General features: G+C 54.2%; 1 long non-coding RNA gene across 1 annotated transcript; it reads right to left on the reverse strand.

Annotated features, from left to right (window-relative positions):
• Positions 1–12,699: 12,699 nt before the first annotated feature.
• On the reverse strand, positions 12,700–13,393 carry LOC142295146 (uncharacterized). Its single transcript, XR_012751383.1, has 3 exons — positions 13,314–13,393; positions 13,077–13,233; positions 12,700–12,948 (listed from the first exon to the last, which is right to left on the reverse strand). It is a non-coding gene; the product is annotated as an uncharacterized LOC142295146 (long non-coding RNA).
• Between the last annotated feature and the right edge of the window lie 202 nt (positions 13,394–13,595).

The following is a 13,595-nucleotide window of genomic DNA, read 5'->3' on the forward strand; positions in this document are numbered from 1 at the left end:
CGGCCCACACACACACGGCCCACACACACACACGGCCCACACTCACACACACGGCCCACACTCACACACGGCCCACACACACACGGCCCACACACACACACAGCCCACACACACACACACACGGCCCACACACACACACACGCGGCCCACACACACACGGCCCACACACACACACACGGCCCACACACACACACACGGCCCACACACACACACACGGCCCACACACACACACACCACACACGGCCCACACACACACACGGCCCACACACACACACACACGGCCCACACACACGGCCCACACACACACACACACGGCCCACACACACACACGGCCCACACACACACGGCCCACACACACACACACACACGGCCCACACACACACGGCCCACACACACACACACACACGGCCCACACACACACACGGCCCACACACACACACACACACACACACGGCCCACACACACACACACACGGCCCACACACACACACACACACACGGCCCACTGTAAAATAGTGAGTTTATGGAGATTTGATTCATAAACTGGGTTACATGCATTCATATAATGTATGTATATTTCGCCCATCCCTTTAAGGAGAGTCTGTAAGTTGGAAAATGCTAACCAAGAGTTTGAGATGGTAAAACCAAGGCCATCTGCTAGTTGTTCATCAAAGCCATCTGACATTGTTTGTCAAAGTTGTCAGCATATTGCTATATTCTGTTTGGAATGTTGGGCTAAGAGCTGAAATAGCTATGAGAGACTTCTTACTGTTACTTTAAGGTCAAAGTTCAGCGAGCCTCAAAGGGTTTATATATAAGTTGAAGTAGGTTTTGTTACAAGTCTCTAGTGCGCAAGTACACTTATTTCGCGGGTAAAACGTACCACGTGACATGATGTAATGCTCAACTAAATTAGGATAGTTACTTTTTGTGTTACCATGTAAAGAGATAAGGGCAATCAGGAGGAGGGGTTTGGGTTATAAAAGAAGCCCACACTTCAAAGGTTGAGGAGAAGGAGGGAGGAGAAAGACGGACTCATCCGACCAGATCATCCCGAGACGGCTTACACACTACAGCGATGTAAGATAAATGAACTGTTATTTTTTCTATCTGTCTATCCATCTATTAACTCAAGCCAAGACAGTTATTTTTCTCTAATGACTGTAACCCTCCAATTCTTATCTGAATAAATCCGTAATATGTTTTTGACCTATCTTCGCTCCAATCATTTATATACTGGCTATGCAGTTGTCGCCCTAAACCCATTATTTAACACCCACACACACACACGGCCCACACACACACACGGCCCACACACACACGGCCCACACACACACACACGGCCCACACACACACACGGCCCACACACACACCACACACGGCCCACACACACACCACACACGGCCCACACACGGCCCACACACACACACACACACACACGGCCCACACACACACACACACACACGGCCCACACACACACACGGCCCACACACACACACGGCCCACACACACAAACACACACGGCCCACACACACACACGGCCCACACACACACACACACACGGCCCACACACACACGGCCCACACACACACACGGCCCACACACACACACACACGGCCCACACACACACACACGGCCCACACACACACGGCCCACACACACACACACGGCCCACACACACACACGGCCCACACACACACACGGCCCACACACACACACACACACACACACGGCCCACACACACACACACACGGCCCACACACACACACACACACACACGGCCCACACACACACACGGCCCACACACACACACACACGGCCCACACACACACACACGGCCCACACACACACACACACGGCCCACACACACACACGGCCCACACACACACACACGGCCCACACACAGACACACGGCCCACACACACACACGGCCCACACACACACACACGGCCCACACACACACACACACACGGCCCACACACACACACGGCCCACACACACACACACGGCCCACACACACACACACACGGCCCACACACACACACACGGCCCACACACACACACACACACACGGCCCACACACACACAGCCCACACACACAGAGCCCACACACATAGAGGGCACACACACAGGGCCCAAACACACACACACACAGGGCCCACACACACACACACACACAGGGCCCACACACACAGGGCCCACACACACAGGGCCCACACACACACACACAGGGCCCCCCACACACACACAGGGCCCCCCACACACACACAGGGCCCCCCACACACACACACAGTGCCCACACACACACACACAGGGCCCACACACACACACACACACACACAGGGCCCACACACACACACACACACACAGGGCCCCCCCCACACACACACACGGCGTCCCCCCCCCACACACACACACACAGGGCCCACACACACACAGGGCCCACACACACACACACACACACACACAGGGCCCACACACACACACACACACACAGGGCCCACACACACACACACACAGGGCCCACACACACACACACAGAGGGACCACACACACAGACGGCCCACACACACAGAGGGCCCACACACACACACACAGAGGGCCCACACACACACACAGAGGGCCCACACACACACGGCCCGCGCCCACACACACAGGGCCCACACACACACAGGGCCCACACACAAACATAGGCCCCCCTCCCACACACACACGGCCTCCCCGCGCACGCACAGGACCTCCTGCGCGCGCGCGCACACGCGCACACACACACACACACACACCCACCCTCCCAACCTGCAACACAGCCCCCTGCCTAGCTCGAGCCCCCCCAAACATGCAGCGTCCCGCCCTACGATCTCCCCTAAGGTGTGTCGCCCCCTGCCCAGTGCGAGGGCCCCCTCAAACGTGCAGCGTCGCCCCCTGCCCAGTGCGAGCCCCCAAACGTGCAGCGTCGCCCCCTGCCCAGTGCGATCCCCCCCCAAAACGTGCAGCGTCGCCCCCTGCCCAGTGCGATCCCCCCCAAAACGTGCAGCGTCGCCCCCTGCCCAGTGCGATCCCCCCCAAAACGTGCAGCGTCGCCCCCTGCCCAGTGCGATCCCCCCAAACGTGCAGCGTCGCCCCCTGCCCAGTACGAGCCCCCCCAAACGTGCAGCGTCACCCCCTGCCCAGTGCGAGCCCCCAAACATTCAGCGTCGTCCCGTGCTCAGTGCGAACCCCCCCAAAACCTGCAGCTTCGTCCCCTGCGATCCCCCCCCAAAACGTGCAGCGTCGCCCCCTGCCCAGTGCGATCCCCCCCCCAAACGTGCAGCGTCGCCCCCTGCCCAGTACGAGCCCCCCCCAAACGTGCAGCGTCACCCCCTGCCCAGTGCGAGCCCCCAAACATTCAGCGTCGTCCCGTGCTCAGTGCGAACCCCCCCAAAACCTGCAGCTTCGTCCCCTGTGATCCCCCCCCAAAACGTGCAGCGTCGCCCCCTGCCCAGTGCGATCCCCCCAAAAACGTGCAGCGTCGCCCCCTGCCCAGTGCGATCCCCCCTCCCCCAAAACGTGCAGCGTCGCCCTCCGCGAGCCCCCCCCCCCAGACATACAGCATGGCCCTCCGCGAGCCCCCCCCCTTCCACCACAGTGGTACAGCGTCGCCCTCCGCGAGCCCCCCCCACAGACGTACAGCGTCGCCCTCCGCGAGCCCCCCCCCAAACGTGCAGCGTCACCCCCTGGCCACTGCGAGCCCCCCAAACATGCAGCGTCACCCCCTGGTCACTGCGAGCCCCCCAAACATGCAGTGTCACCCCCTGGCCACTGTGAGCCCCCCAAACATGCAACGTCGCCCCCTACAGGCCCCCCAAACATGCAGCCTCACCCCCTGGCCAGTGCGAGCCCCCCCAAACATGCGTCGCCCCCCCAGCCAGTGCGAGCCCCCCCAAACATGCAGCCTCACCCCCTGGCCAGTGCGAGCCCCCCAAACATGCGTTGCCCCCCGGCCAGTGCCAGCCCCCCCAAACGTGCAGCGTCGCCTCCTGCCTAGAGTAACCCCCACATTCCTTATGAAAGCCTCCACAGCATCACCCCCCTGCTCTGTGTAACCCCCCATAAGCCACTTAGCTTCAGTACATTCCCTGTGAGATATACACGAGCTGCAGCCCCCAGCACTGACAGGAGACACTGCTCTGTGCCCCCAACACACAGGCTGAGACCCCAGAGCTATAACTAATGAGGAAAAGCTGAATATTCTCCACCTGAGGCCTCTTCTCCACTAGCGTTTTTTTCCTCCAAATTCCATCGCATTGAGAAACGGATTGCATTCTTGCAAATGGTTTCTAATGATGCTGTCTCCATTTCCCTGTTTTTCTCAGACGATACACGGGCTCTCCTTGAAAGATTTGATGCGATTCTCAGCTCTCTCACCCCCATGCAAGTCAGAATCCGGGTGGCATACGCATGTCACACGGATCCTGACACTTGCATACCGCGCCAGACTGGCTACCGGAGGAATCTCCTGTAAAACCAGTCCTGGCCGCGGTTAGGCTGGTTTCACACTACGTTTATTTAACATCCGTCCATAACGTTTTTTTAGCGGAAAAGCGGATCCAGTGCAAATGCGTTTTCATTTCAATGCATTTGCAATGGACTCGCGTTAACATCCGTTCACCTGCGTTTGCGTGCGTTATAGTGAGGATCCAGCGACTTGCAGTTTTTTAACATCTTTCAAAAACGCTACTTGTAGCGTTTTTGAGCTGCGTCCAAATACTGTGTGTGGCCCCGAGGTTCGGTGTCGGTGCAGCTGTGCATTACCTTCAGGGACTCCATGTGGCTGGATCTTGTCACAGGTAGGAAATCCTCTATTTTGATTGTCGTGACGCCACTCTCAGAATTTCGGTCAGTGGAGACCGCCACTGCAGGTTAGGGGTGCCTGGGGCTGATAGTGGGTGCAGTCAGTTGTAATAGCCTCCTGAGAGTGAGGCATGCCCCAGGGCCCCGTGTAGGTGTGTGGAACTACAAGTCGCAGAATGACTCACACGCACAAGCAGGATGTCTTTCAGGGGTTTTACTCACTGATGGTGGCAGGGTGAGTAACCCGGGCGTAGCTGGGATGAACCAGGCGGGAACCAGGTGTCCTTCAGGCTGACTTGTGAGGGTGGCTACCAACTCGCCTTCCTTAGCCCGTTGTGTTTTGGGGTAACCCCTGCTTGAAGCCCTGCTGGGGTCGCCCAGGGAAGTTGCTGGTGCCTCTCTCCCCTTCTTTTTGGCCCGTTTGCTTGTAGCCTGGACCAGGTCACTCCGGCTGCTTGCCTCCTGTGAGCTATGGGCCCTCACTTTGCTACGTGGCTGCGGACTCTGTGGTGTTGTCTTGGGGGTGTAAAGTGCCCCCTCATGCAGGTTTGGCAAAGGACAGGTGGATCTATCCCTGCACTGGGACCTGTTACCCGGTTGGGCCTGGTATCTCCCTGACAGTCTCCTTACTTTCCACTCCGTTGCTCTCTCTTTAGCCGTGGGTGGATTTCGGGCAGCACTACCAGGTGACCGTTCTCCCCCGTCGGTAGTCACTGCGCGTACGTTGTCAGAATTGTGTAGAGCTACAGGGGCTGCTTCTGCTCTCCCTGAACTTCACCACTCAACTGCTTTTGGCTCACTCTTCCCTCCTCTCCTGTTCTTGCCTACGTCACCTAGCAACCAGGCTCTCTACCACACCCCTCGAGTGGAGATGGAGGCTTCGCCCCCTCCTGGGATCCCCAGGGGTCCTCTCAAAGGTAAATGTGTGAGACCGGATCACTATGCGCCTGTGTAGTCACACCTCAGTCAGCCTTCTGGATTACCTGTTTTGTACTGTCCCCAGCATGGGTGCAGTACTCAGTGGTGCCTGACCAGGTCAGGGGTGCCACATTCCCCCTTAGTTATCACCAGCACGTCCTCGGGCTGCAAGACAACATTTTAAAATGCGTAAAACAGTAAAACATGGGAAAACGTTTTAAAACCATCAGGTACCATACATCACCACCCTCCACCCACAAGTCCGTTAACCCACCCTAAACCCTCTCAGGCGGCAGGTCACCGGTTTCTTTTGGTAACCAGGTCTGGGTCATCAGCTTCCCCAGACCTTTCTTCCCATCTGCCTCTCCCGTTGGCCGCGCCTTCAGCCACTTCTGGCAGGATGTAGAGGCGGCTTTCATGGTCTGGTGGTTTCAGGGTATACCTGGCCTGGTGGAGCCGCGCCTTCAGCCTCTTCTGGCAGGATGCAGAGGCGGCCTCCACAGTTGGTGCTGACCAGGTACCCTCTTTGTGGTGGAGAGCCAGGCCCCATAAACAGGCGTGCTCCCTGGTAGTGGTTGTACCTCTGGGGTAACTATAAACACTGCGAGAGTTTGTGGCTATAGACAGTTCATAGCCTATGGTCCATACACGAGGTGCAAAAGGATTTTCTCACATCAGTTCATGTGGGCACATTTCTTAAACTTGAACGTTGCAAAACTTTTCAAACTGCTGTAGTTTTCTTTACTTTTCTCTACTCCGTTCCACCAGGGCTTTTGCCTATTGGGCTTTGGCACCTGACATTTTCTGTGTTTCTGTCGTCTGTTTCTTTTTCTGTATCTTCATCTTCTGTTGTTGAGATAGCAGGTTTACTGTAGGGATTTCTGGGGCAGGGTGTGACATCTAGTGCGTACCATCCGCGTTCTCCTTGGTGCTTTGTGAATTCTACTGGATCTCCTATCTGTAGGTTTCTTCCTGGATGTCCTCTAGGTAAATGTGCTCTTACATCCCTTCTGTTCACAAAGATGCCCTCCTTTACACCAGGTGCTACTATAAAGCCATATCCAGACCTTAGACTGAAGTCTTCTACAACTCCTCGACAAAGTGGGCCTCTGACCTGCGATTTGGCTCTTCTCAGGGACCGCTTTTCATCTAAGTCTCTGGCCGTGACCTCGTCCTTCTCCTCGGGAGACTGCTGTGCAGGTGGATCCCTTGTCCTGCTGCGGCGCCGTGTCCTGCGGGCTGGGTCCGGCCTGGCTGCTATCTCACTGCTTGCAGGCTCCCAGGTGATGTATCTGGACAGATCTTCCTCAGCGGAGGATGTCGGTCCCTCTTCATCCCAGCGGGAGTACAGCAGCATCTCTGGCTCTTGGACTGGTGCGGCATCCACTGCTGATGGTTCTGGGGTCAGCTTCTCAGCTTCCTGGCCTCCCCTCCCCCTTAGTTCTTCTGGGCACTCCTCCTGTGGCAGCGCTAGGGATGGATTTTCATCAGCAGGCCAGGGCGGGGGACTCTTTGGCATGAATGTTGCAGGAGTCTTCCTGTGGGTATGCGGAGGGAGCAGATACCGGTCCACCATCTCCTTTGGGAAGTGGGCCTCTAGATCAGCCTTCAGCTTCCAGTATTCGGGGTCCTCCCCCAGCAGGGACTTCCTAGCAGGGACTTCCTTGGGCTGGGGAGCGGTGTCTGCTCTGGCCTTGCAGGCCGGGGTAAATAATTGTACAGTCTTGTCTTGGCGGGCCGAGCTGGGCGTCGCTGTGGCGGCCTGAATTGGCGTCGCAGCTGCGATGGGATCTGTGCAGGCCGGGCTGGGCGCTTCTGCGGCCTGGATTGGCGTCGCAGCTGCAATGGGATCTGTGCGGGCCGGGCTGGGCGCTTCTGCGGCCTGGATTGGCGTCGCAGCTGCGATGGGATCTGTGCGGGCCAGGCTGGGCGCTTCTGCGGCCTGGATTGGCGTCGCAGCTGCAGCCGGTCCTTGGCGGGCCGCACCTGCGGCGTGGAGGAGGGTCGCGGTGGCAGCCGGATCTTTGCGGGTCGGGCAGGGCATCGCTGCGGCGGCCTGGGCTTGGCGGGCCGCACCTGGCATGGCTGCGGCCTGGTTCAGCGTCGCCGCGCCGGACATCTCTCCAGGGACCGCGGGCGTGGAAGCAGGGGTCGGGGCACTCGCGCTGACAGGGGCAACACAGGACTCACCCATCGGTAACATCATCGGGGTCTGAGTCGTCGCCGCTCGGTCTGGCACTCGTCGTGCGGTTCCCCTCTCATAGGCCTGAACCGCTGCAGCCATCTCCAGAAGCTCCGTGCGTCCCTCGCTGATCTGCCATACGACCCTGGCCTCCAGTTGGTCGCAAAACTGGGCAAGTTCCCGATACCACCAGGCAGCGGAGCCTGGCTCTGGGTCTCTGCGTTCAGACGCCATTTCCTCTGCGTCTCCTTCTTCTAGTAGCAGGCTTCTGGCTCCCTTTCTTTCCCGACGTCTCTGAACGCCTCCGCTCCCATCACTTGCGAGACCAGGACTCTTCAGGGGATCTCTGGGTAGCCACACCTCTTCGTGGGCGGTAACTTCTCCCAGCGCGGGCTGCTGTTGTTTTTTCAGCGCGCTTTTCATGGTGGCAATATGGCGGCGCTTCCAATTTTCCAAGCGGACCGCCCAGGCACATGGTCACCTGTCTGAACAGGTCTAGTCCTTATCCTGTTCGTGACGCCAGATCTGTGTGGCCCCGAGGTTCGGTGTCGGTGCAGCTGTGCATTACCTTCAGGGACTCCACGCGGCTGGATCTTGTCACAGGTAGGAAATCCTCTATTTTGATTGTCGTGACGCCACTCTCAGAATTGCGGTCAGTGGAGACCGCCACTGCAGGTTAGGGGTGCCTGGGGCTGATAGTGGGTGCAGTCAGTTGTAATAGCCTCCTGAGAGTGAGGCATGCCCCAGGGCCCCGTGTAGGTGTGTGGAACTACAAGTCGCAGAATGACTCACACGCACAAGCAGGATGTCTTTCAGGGGTTTTACTCACTGATGGTGGCAGGGTGAGTAACCCGGGCGTAGCTGGGATGAACCAGGCGGGAACCAGGTGTCCTTCAGGCTGACTTGTGAGGGTGGCTACCAACTCGCCTTCCTTAGCCCGTTGTGTTTTGGGGTAACCCCTGCTTGAAGCCCTGCTGGGGTCGCCCAGGGAAGTTGCTGGTGCCTCTCTCCCCTTCTTTTTGGCCCGTTTGCTTGTAGCCTGGACCAGGTCACTCCGGCTGCTTGCCTCCTGTGAGCTATGGGCCCTCACTTTGCTACGTGGCTGCGGACTCTGTGGTGTTGTCTTGGGGGTGTAAAGTGCCCCCTCATGCAGGTTTGGCAAAGGACAGGTGGATCTATCCCTGCACTGGGACCTGTTACCCGGTTGGGCCTGGTATCTCCCTGACAGTCTCCTTACTTTCCACTCCGTTGCTCTCTCTTTAGCCGTGGGTGGATTTCGGGCAGCACTACCAGGTGACCGTTCTCCCCCGTCGGTAGTCACTGCGCGTACGTTGTCAGAATTGTGTAGAGCTACAGGGGCTGCTTCTGCTCTCCCTGAACTTCACCACTCAACTGCTTTCGGCTCACTCTTCCCTCCTCTCCTGTTCTTGCCTACGTCACCTAGCAACCAGGCTCTCTACCACACCCCTCGAGTGGAGATGGAGGCTTCGCCCCCTCCTGGGATCCCCAGGGGTCCTCTCAAAGGTAAATGTGTGAGACCGGATCACTATGCGCCTGTGTAGTCACACCTCAGTCAGCCTTCTGGATTACCTGTTTTGTACTGTCCCCAGCATGGGTGCAGTACTCAGTGGTGCCTGACCAGGTCAGGGGCGCCACAACTGCATGTCACCGGATCCTGACTAAACAGCACGCAAACGCAGGTGAACGCTGGCGTGCTGATAGACAGGATCCTGCTTTTGTACTGAGCATGCCCAGAAAGTACTGAGCATGCCCAGAACCAGTCTCGCGTGATCTGTCTCTCTCTCCTCCTCCCTCACCCTCTCTATCTCTGTCTTTCCCCCTTCCTCTCCTGTCTCTCTCTCCCACCTGAGAGCTGCGGACACTCGTAACCAAGGTAAATATCGGGTAACCACTTATCTTAGTTACCCGATGTTTATCTTGGTAACGTGTGCAGGCAGCCCTGCTCCTAGCAGCTGCAGACACTCGTAACCAAGATAAATATCGGGTATCCAAGCCCGATGTTTACCTTGGTTACCAGCGTCTGCAGCTGTCAGAAGCCGGCTCCCAGTCTAGTTCCCCTCACTCCCGATCACATGACTCCAATTCCCGCCCCTAAACATCCAGTGACAGGATCCTGCAAAATAAGGCTACTTTCACACATCAGTTTTCTGTATTCAGGTACAGTCCTTTTTTTTTCCGTATCCAACGTTTCCGTTTTTTTCGTGCAAACCGGACCCACCGGATCCGTTTTATTCCGGATCCGTCCCAACGGATCCGATTAAAAACGGATCCGGTGGGTCCGTTTTGCATCCGTTCTGTACGTTTTTTTACGGATCCGTTTTTTAAACACTAAACAAACAATTAACGCGTTCCGTATTCTGATTGGCTATTGGAAAAATACGGTATATATACAGTATTTTGAAGCATATATGACAGAATGAAGACAGAGACAAGCAGAAAGCATGGATGTTATTCTTGAAAAGATCACAAAGATCACTGCAGATTTTACATTTGAGGCAAATCGCTTGGGTATCATCGTCAGAGAAAAGGAGCGACAGCGACTGAGGCGTCAGCGACATCGACGCTTTTGGATCCATCCCCTGACTGCACAGAGACTGACACGTGGGGTGTTTTCAACCCTATACCTGGAGCTCCGTGGAAACCATGAAAAATTCACAAGCTATGTCCGGATGGCAGTGAATAATTTTGACGTCCTCCTTGGCCTTGTTGCGGACAACATACGTAAAACGGACACCTTCTGCCGTTACTCTATAACACCCGAGGAGCGTTTGCTGGTTACGCTTAGGTAAGTTTTTTTTTTTTAATTGTATCCTCCTGTTAAATTGACTTAACTGTAATGTGTTTGCTATTATTTTTTTTTAATTATTGTCTTTCCTTTACAGATTCCTTGCAACTGGAGAGTCACTTTCGTCCCTTCACTACCAGTTTCGACTAGGAATTTCCACCATCTCGGGAATCATTAGAGACACTTGCCGAGCCTTGTGGGATTGCCTCCAGGAGGATTTCATCCCCCAGCCCACCAGGGACAGATGGCTTGCAATTGCCGAACAATACTACAACATTTGTCAGTTTCCAAATTGCCTTGGCTCAGTGGACGGCAAACATATAAGAATTGTGAAACCTGCAGCTTCGGGGTCTGAATACTACAATTATAAAAAGTATTTCTCAATTGTCCTAATGGCAATAACGGATGCGGACTACAAATTTATCTCAGTGGACATTGGCGCATATGGGAGATCAAATGACTCTCAGGTCTTTAAAATGTCCCCAATGGGGCGGCGAATCTATGGGAATACTTTTGATTTCCCTCCTGCAAGACCTCTTCCTGGCACATGTGAGCCCCCAATGCCCTTTGTTTTTGTGGCCGACGAAGCATTTCAACTCTCCCAACATCTATTAAAGCCATATGCAAGCCGTGGATTGACGCAAACACAAAAAATATATAATTACCGATTATCCAGAGCCAGAAGAATGGTGGAATGCTCCTTTGGGATACTAACCAGCAAATGGCGAGTGTTGTTAACAGCGATTAATTTAAACATTGAAACTGTTGATGAAATAGTGAAAGCATGTGTGGTACTACACAATTTTGTTTTAACAAAGGAACCTTTGTCCTTGGATGACCAGAGTTTGGAATCAACCTCTTTGACTGACTACACCAGTCCTGGATTTAGGAGTAGTGTTGCCTGTTCAACAATCCGTGACAAATATGCTGACTATTTTGTGTCCCCAGAAGGTAGAGTAGATTGGCAAGATCAAATGGTATAAGATTTATCTTTAGTTTTATAAGAAATAAAAATAGTTAAAAATAAATAAAAAAATATCTTGTTAACCTTGTTAATTTTAATCTTTGTATATCTTTAAAAATTTGTAATTTTTACACTGTCAAATTATAACATGTTATGTTTTTGTATTACCTTATTATTAACTGAACTTGCAAAATAATATTCCCCCCCAAAAAAAACAAGAACAAATAAATACATTTCAACTAAAATGTTTTATTTTTTATTACATACATAAATAAATTATAAATTAGTATATCTTGGGCTTGGGGTGGAGATAGTACTGGAGGGGCTGTCAGATGGGAACACATGCACAGTGGGAGTATGGAGGGTGGAAAGTGGTGTTGGTGGGGAAGTAACAGAAGGTGAAGGTGTGGTGGAGAAACCAAGAGGGAAAACAGGAGATGGGATGGGATGTGTTAAGGATTGTGGGGTTGAGTGGAGGGATTGGGAGACAGAAGAGGTGGCGGGTGAATTAGAGGCTTGTGTTGGGGTCATGATGGGTGTGGAAGGCGAGAGGTGGTAGTGGGTAGGAAGTGTAGGGGCAGATGTGGTTGGGAGCTGGTACTGGGCAGCAGGCTGGTACTGGGCAGCAGGGGGAGTAGGGACAATGGCTGGAGGGGGGGCAGGTGCTGGACGAGGGGTGGGTGGAGGTGGTTGGGAGGAAACCTGCGCCAGAGCCTGCTGTGTGGCTTGCATTACATGCATCTGCTGGTCAGGAGATAGCTTTTCCATGCGCTCGAGTACGGCTTGAAAAAAACAATGATTGGGTGATTTACTTGCATCTAAATGCAGCCTGTCCAGATGCGTGCACAATTCGTGTGTATTTTTATCCATAGAGGCCTTCATGAAGCTAAAACCAGAACTAGATTGTTCTGCTAATAATTTAATGGCGTTCTGGAAGGCTGCATTTAGATGCAAGAACTTGGGCGCATAGCTCCTTTCCTGACCCCTATGACGCTGACGCCCAGAACCCAAAGGTGTTCTACTGAGGGCAGCAGTGTCAGAGGGGTGGGGTAGGGGAAAAGCTATCTCGTCACCAGCAGCTTCAGGTAATGAAGTCTCACCGGAAGCTCCAGCGCAGGTGGATGGGACAGATGTAGATGAAAGGGAAGGTTCAGATGGGTGGGGTCTGTGCCTGTGTTCCCCAGTGGCGGACTGTTCAGGGATCGCTCCTGTCGGGTTCGATGCAGGCTCCCGAGTGCTGCAGACGGTGCTGTTAAAAAGAGGAAAAAAAAAACAATAATTAATTTAATTGCTATACATTGGCACTGACTAAAAAAAAAGGCAAAAAAGATCAGACATAAACTATTATACTTTGTACATATTGTGGGGAATATTTACCTTCTGCACACCATAGTTGTCCGGAGGAACGACAACGCTCTAAAGTAACGGTATTTCGATCTGCGTCCTCCGGATCCACTCGGGGCCTGCATCTCTTGATTCAACTCCTTTTTGAAGCGATCCCTGATAGACCGCCACCGCTTCTGAAGTTTGTCACCTGAAAGTGGAAAGCACAAAGTGGTTAGTATACAACACATTACATCCTGCAGCATAACCTACTGAACTGTGAATACTTACGCGCTTTCTTCTGGGCCCGAGAATTGAGCTCCTCCCAACCTTCTATCGCTGCGTGGCATACCTCGTCCCAGAGTCGACGCGCTACGATAGTGTCAGCGTGGCGGCGGTCAGCCATGTTCCACAGCGGCTCCCTCTCTCTAACTTCATCGATGAGGAGGTCGATGTTGATACATCCGGCCTCCTCACCGTCAGAATCGGGAGCACGCTGTGATGCCTGTTCAAAGAAAGAAAAAAAAAAAAAAAAAAAAAAAATATTAGACAGCAATTCACACAGACATGAAA

The sequence above is a fragment of the Anomaloglossus baeobatrachus genome, chromosome 3 (genome assembly GCF_048569485.1).
Source record: "Anomaloglossus baeobatrachus isolate aAnoBae1 chromosome 3, aAnoBae1.hap1, whole genome shotgun sequence".
Classification (NCBI taxonomy): Eukaryota; Metazoa; Chordata; class Amphibia; order Anura; family Aromobatidae; genus Anomaloglossus; species Anomaloglossus baeobatrachus.